Genomic DNA, 6570 nt, shown 5'->3' on the forward strand with positions numbered 1-6570 from the left:
AAATGTTCTCCCCACCATTTCATTGTTTTGAGAGAATCCAGTGTATACATACAAAATACATATAGATATTTACTGTACGGTTATTTGCAATGGCAAAACCCTGGAAACAACTTCCGTGTTCATCAACAGGAAATCAGTTGAAGAACTATGGTATCTCTGCTATGAAATAGTATGTATCTCTTACAAATAAAGAGATGTGTGTGTGTGTGTGTGTGTGTGTGTGTGTGTTTTGAACTGGAAGAATGTCCATGACATGTTATTAAGTAGAAAAAAGTAGTAAGTGGGAAAAAGCAAGCTTCCCTGCAAACAAGTGCAGGTCACAATCGCCAGCAGAATGTGGCAGAATCGGAGCAGACCAGAATCCATAGCGCGTCCCCTCAGGGGTTAAGCAGCTGGCTGTCCAGATGGACCTGAACTCACTCAAGATCCTGGGGTCAATGGGATTAACATAATCTCTCCGAGCCTCTCCCTCAAGAAAGTTATGTATTCCCTAGTCCCGGCTTCCACTGGAGGATGCTAATCTGCTAATGGCCCTTTCAAGCGAGGCCCATGTCCAGCATCTTCTACCAAGGGACCGCATGTCTGTCTGTACTGGCTTTCAGGGAACTGCAGATCAATGCTTGCTACTCCGTCTGCAAACTCCCTGCCCTGAGCCAGCGGTGGCCTCCAGGACAAAGGCCAGAGCGCCTTGCCATTAGCAATAATAGGTGTCCGACCATCACATCCAGGGAGGGAGCCAGCAGGTCTTGTCCAGTACATGAGCCTCTGAGTGCTCTGCGGGCAAGGAATGGCTCCAACCAGATAGACTCGGCACTGAGATCTCACAGACGCAGACATGGACGCTCAGAGGAGAAAGTCCTCAGAGAACCTAATCCGATGCCTTCTGGCCACAGATGCGGAACTGATGACAGAGACCTTTTCTTCAGACACAACTCTGACAGTGTCAGCCCCATCCTTAATGGCTCCCCATCAACTAAGGAATAATCATCATAATAGTAACACCATCAGCAAGATTGTAGCTCATCACATACAACGCACCATCAATGAGAAGCTGTACCTTTACTTGTCTACCTCGAAGGAAATATTTATCTGCCTATTAAATGGTGACACACAGTCCTGTGGGGGGTATGAATCGGTCACACCAGCACCTTGTTGCTTTGAAATCATCTGTTTTGAGGACTTTGGCAATTTCCATTGCCATCCGTTGCAATTCTTTGTGTTTGAGGGGCAACCCTGGTCGCATGTATCATGGTAACAAAACAGAGCAGTAGCATCTCATGTAGGTGTCTTCCTGCTCTGAGCCTGTAAGGCACTGGGTTTTACTTTGCAGTTAAGTATAGAATTGTTGTTATCCTGCCAATAAATATTTGCTTCACTAATTTCAAATCTCCCTCCTTCTGCTGTTTCCACGCTTTTCAGCAGATATAACTTTTTAATCCAATATCAAATGACAGTGTATTCTTTTAGATATATTTTAAGTGTCAACTAAACTCAACACCCATTAAGTCAACAATGTGTATCATGCGATGGAAATCAGGACAACATGGACAGTGTGCCCAAGTTCATGTGTACTCGAAGATAACCTTGTCACATCTGCTATGTGATTGGCAGTAACTGTAAAGTACGCTCCACCATAGACACATGCAAAGTTGAGAGATCTTATCCTACCGCAGAACAACATGCATCTTGAAATCAATGAAATGAAAGGACAAGAGCTAGTGCTTATTGAGCACTTACTATATGCCAGGCATGTTTCCAAGTTCTTTTCAAGTCAAATAAATTTAATCTTAGCACAACACTAGAAGAAAATACCATATACCCATTTTATGGATGAGGAGCGAAAGCTCAGACAGCCAGGAAAACTTTCCCGAGGTCACACGGTCTCCTCCCCTTTTATCACTTCCTCTGGCCAACCCTCCCTCACCTTTGAAGACTCAATTCAGATGTTGCTTCCTTCCCAAGCTGGTCATGATGGTTCCTCCTGAAACTTGAGTCAGGAGCCTGCACTGTGCTTCTCTCACGGGTGAACTTCCCTCTCTACGGGCACTTATCACCTTACATTTCATCTCCCTTCTCAGAGCTGGTGGTAGGTCAGCATGCAATGGTTCAGAGTCCTGGCCAGTGACTACGTGACCGGATGAGTCTTTGTGCTGGTGAGTCAGGGCCTTGGGGCCACCAATCATTCAATGTGTGGATGGCACATGCATGTCTGTCTCTCCTGCTGACCCCTCTCCACATCCTCACCATGGGGCCCTGCCTCTGGCACATACTGAGCCCTTCATAAATGCGTATAGAAGTGAGTCTATTGAGATGGGCCCACGGTCACCCAGCAAGTCAAATGGGTTTGTCCATCGAGCCATGGGAACAATCTTTGGAGGATCCATCCCATCCCCATTAGCAGGATCAGCGTGAGGACAGGCAGGGAGCGAGGAAGAGAGATGCCTAAGAAACGAAAGAGGTTCAGATGTCAGCCACGAAGGGGAGCACGGGAGAGGCAGGAGCCCTTGCTCATCACTGAAGACTGGAGCTGGGAGGACCCTGTAGAGACTGGATCTGCCAGTTTCAGGGGGAAGGAAGTGAGGCCCAGGAGGGGTCCTTCCTGGCCAGAGGCTCTCGGACAGCACAGCGGCAGGTCCCGCCAGTGCCCCCTCCACTCCACCCCCCAGGCCTGAGGGCTCCTGGCTGAGCTCTTTCACATCCAAAGGCAAGCATCACAGCAGGTGGTTCCCATAAACAGACTAGGATTCTAAATAGACCGCGTTCCTCTTGGAAGGCTTTCCTTTGGCAAGGAGTGTACTTGCTACATTTAGGGCCAAGACACATGTATCGGCAGAGTTTAAAATGACAGAGACAGACGTGCCTAAGGAAAGAGCTGACGGGCTCTCTCAGCACAACTCCACCAGCTGATCATCATACAAATTCCAGCTGGAACCAATGATCCTTGGCATGAAGGACAGGGATGAATCTGGGCCAAGACAGTAGAACACTGGGACTGGAGGCAGTGCCCAGTCCCCTGAAAACTGGCAGCAGGAGCTCACCCAGGGCAGTGACAGGCTCCCCAGATTTCTCATCCATCATAGGGGTGGGGAGAGAATCCTGGACCTGAGAGAGGGCACACCTGGATGAGACCCCGTCTCCTGAATCGCAGTCCCTTGCCCTCCACCACTGAATCCAGCACCACGGCAAGGGTGCCCTTCTACTGCAAATTATTCAAGAGTCCCCCCTCGTTCCTGTGTCCTGGTGTTTCTCACACGGTGCAATGACTTACTGTTTGAAGCTATCACTGCAAGACCTTTAGAGATTTTATTGAAGAGTAGGTCTTGCCTGGCTGGCATGGCTCAGTTATTGAGCACCAACCTATGAACCAGGAGGTCACGGTTCAATTCCCAATCAGGACACACGCCTGGGTTGTGGGCTCAATCCCCAGGAGGGGGCATGCAGGAGGCAGCTGATCAATGATTCTCCTTCATCACTGAGGTTTCTATCTCTCTTCCTCTCCCTTCATCTCTAAAATCAATAAAAATATATATACTTTTAAAAAGAGTGGGTCTTTCTTTCCCCTTTGTACCACAGTCAACCATTTCTCCGGTCCTTTGACATGCGGTAGTTGTTCTGCCCAAAGACCAAAGTGCCAGCACGAACAACCAGCCAATACATGGAGCTGGGCTCTGCGTGTCTTGCTGTTGTGAGAGGTAATCCTATGTTAGCTGAAGTGAGAGGCCTCATGAGTCAATTACGTGTTGGCAGAGCAAAATCACTGTTATGCAATTCAGAATTTACAGTGGAAACATGTGTAGGAATTCAAACATGCTATCATTTCCGCCAGAGACTAATAATTACTATGGGACAATTATTTCACACCAAGGAAATCACCATCTTCAACAATAAACATGAATTGTCTCCAGCGAGGTTTCCAAGGACTGAGAGGCCCTGGGCATGAACTGAATGCTAAAACTAAAAGTCCCAGCAAGGTGGGACAAGTAGGTGACCCCACGTGTGCACCTACTATGTGCTAGGAACCGTGAGGAAGTACAGAGAGAAAGTGACATATAATCCTTTTCCTTAAAGACACCCCCAGAGCGGCAGTGGTACCTCTTTACACTCGTGCGCCTTTACTTTTTATTTCTGTGTATCTGACCTTCTCTCACCATCCCCAGGCATCCATCTGCCTTGGCGAGGAAGACTGTGACTTCTTTTACCTGGGCAAGAGGATTAGGACTCTTACAGCAGATGTGCAAAGAGGAAGGAAGAACATTTGGAATTCAGATTTTGCCTGCTAAAATAGAATTTTTGAGACAATATTTTGAAAGTCATACTTTATTAAGATCTATAGCAGATATTCCGTAAGTGCCAATTACCATATCAAAAGCCAGACCTGCCTGACGGGAACGCTGAGGTTTTCCTAAGCAGGGCACAGACAGTGCTTAGCATGAGACCTTGTGGAAGCCCCATCGGAAACCTGGGGAAACTGGGAGCCTTCCCAACCCAGCAAAGAAAGGAGAATGAGGTAGGGGAGCAAGCAACTAGACACGGGTGCAGCGGCTGCGACCTCTAGAATTTCAACATAGAGTATGAGATAGTTCAAAGGCTTTGCCATAGACCCCTGGTGTCCCAGCCACCCCCAGCATGGGACAGCCGCACAGATGAGACAGCCTAAATGGTTGCTCCTGAGCCTCCCTTAGCCCTGCCCCAACCCCAGCATGGAATGGACCCAGATGTTTCTGCCTTTCTGGCGAAGAAGTTGGAAGGAAACTGCACTGAGGGCTTCTGCTGGCCTCCCAAGGTCAAGGAGTAAAGTGGCAGAGCCACACGACTAAGCAGTAGGCAGCCAGGCTGGATGCAAGAGAGAGAGGGAGAGAGAGGGAGAGAAAGAGAGAGAGAGAGAAAGAGCGAGAGAGAGAGAGAGAAAGAAAGAAAGAGAGAAAGAGAGAGAGGGAGGGAGAGAAAGAGAGAGAGAGAGAGGCGCGTCACACAGCTGCCCTTAACCAATCATTCACAAAGGGCAATGGGATGAACACAATTGGCTTAGACCCGTGGTCGGCAAACTGTGGCTCTCGAGCCACATGCAGCTCTTTGGCCCCATGAGTGTGGCTCTTCCTAAGCCTTAGGAGCACCCTAATTAAGTTAATAACAGTGTACCTACCTATATAGTTTCAGTTTAAAAAATTTGGCTCTCAAAAGAAATTTCAATCGTTGTACTGTTGATATTTGGCTCTGTTGACCAATGAGTTTGCCAACCACTGGCTTAGGCTCCCTTCCCAGCTGCAGACTAAACCAGGCTTCCTCAACCCGGGGGAAGGGCAGTGGCTGTGGGTGAGGAGGCATCAGTGTCCGCACATCTCGCACACGGCTGCTGCCAGAGACTCGGTGAGAGTCAGGATGCCATCCCAGTGCGCTCTGCCTGATGGCAGTGACCTACTCACTCTCGAGGACTTGTGCACCACCAGGCACCTCTCCTCTATAACCCTCACCTGTCACCCTGGGCACCAACGTACACTACGGGCCTCCTGGGCTACCACACTAAAGCCCTACACCCCTCGAGGTGCCAGAGTCCACCAAGCATCTAACACACATTTCTTGCTCCTCGTGTTCCTGACACTGGGACCATGTATTAACTGATATAACACTATGGCCAGAAAGTCTGGTTATCCACAATTTATAGGAGAGAAAACTGAAAATCGTTAGCACATGGGCTCGAAGGCACATCTACTGAACTCTGGATTCTTTTTTAATATATTTTTATTGATTTCAGAGAGGAAGGGAGAGGGAGAGAGAAATAGAAACATCAATGATGAGAGAGAGTCACTGATTGGCTGCCTCCTGCACACCCCACAATGGGGCTGGAGCCCGCAACCCCGGCACATGTCCTGACCGGGAATCGAACCTTGACTTTCTGGTTCATAGGTCAACCCTCAACCACTGAGCCACCCTGGATGGGCTGAGCTCTGGATTCTTCCTCTTAGCTTCCATCCATCCCCCTAGGCCGTCTTCCTGCTGTGCCCTCCAATGGCATTTCCTCTGTGCCACATAGAGGGGAGGGAGATCTCTCATCCTCTCATAACCTACTTTCCTAAAGAACTGTTTATATTCCGATTTACCACGAGGTGGCAGCATCGGGGACTGTGGGCGCTTCCTTCCCACAGCAATAATGGGAATATTGAAGCCCAGCTAGGACCTGATCTCAGGCTCCCAGAGCTCAGAAATACTAAGTACTTGCTCATAACACAGGCCCTCCCAGGAGTGTCCCATCTGCTGTACAGCAGCTACTACATGATGAGCAACTGAGCTAAGTCCAAGGGGGTGTGAGGTGGTTACCCTCTGAGAGGTTTAGACAACAGAGCGCAGGGAGACCTTCGGGCGCCCAGGCGGTACAGTGTGGGAGTAAACATCTGTCTGAGAGGCAGCCGCACACAGGCTGCCAAACCTCGGTGTGTCCTGTGAACAGCAGGATGGGCCCAGGAATAGCTTTTCCTTTCGGGCAGAATGGGGCAACACTGCTGTAGAGCAGTGGTTCTCAACCTTCCTAATGCCGCGACCCTTTCATACAGTTCCTCATGTTGTGGTGACCCG

The sequence above is a fragment of the Myotis davidii genome, unplaced genomic scaffold, assembly GCF_000327345.1.
Source record: "Myotis davidii unplaced genomic scaffold, ASM32734v1 scaffold30, whole genome shotgun sequence".
Classification (NCBI taxonomy): domain Eukaryota; kingdom Metazoa; phylum Chordata; class Mammalia; order Chiroptera; family Vespertilionidae; genus Myotis; species Myotis davidii.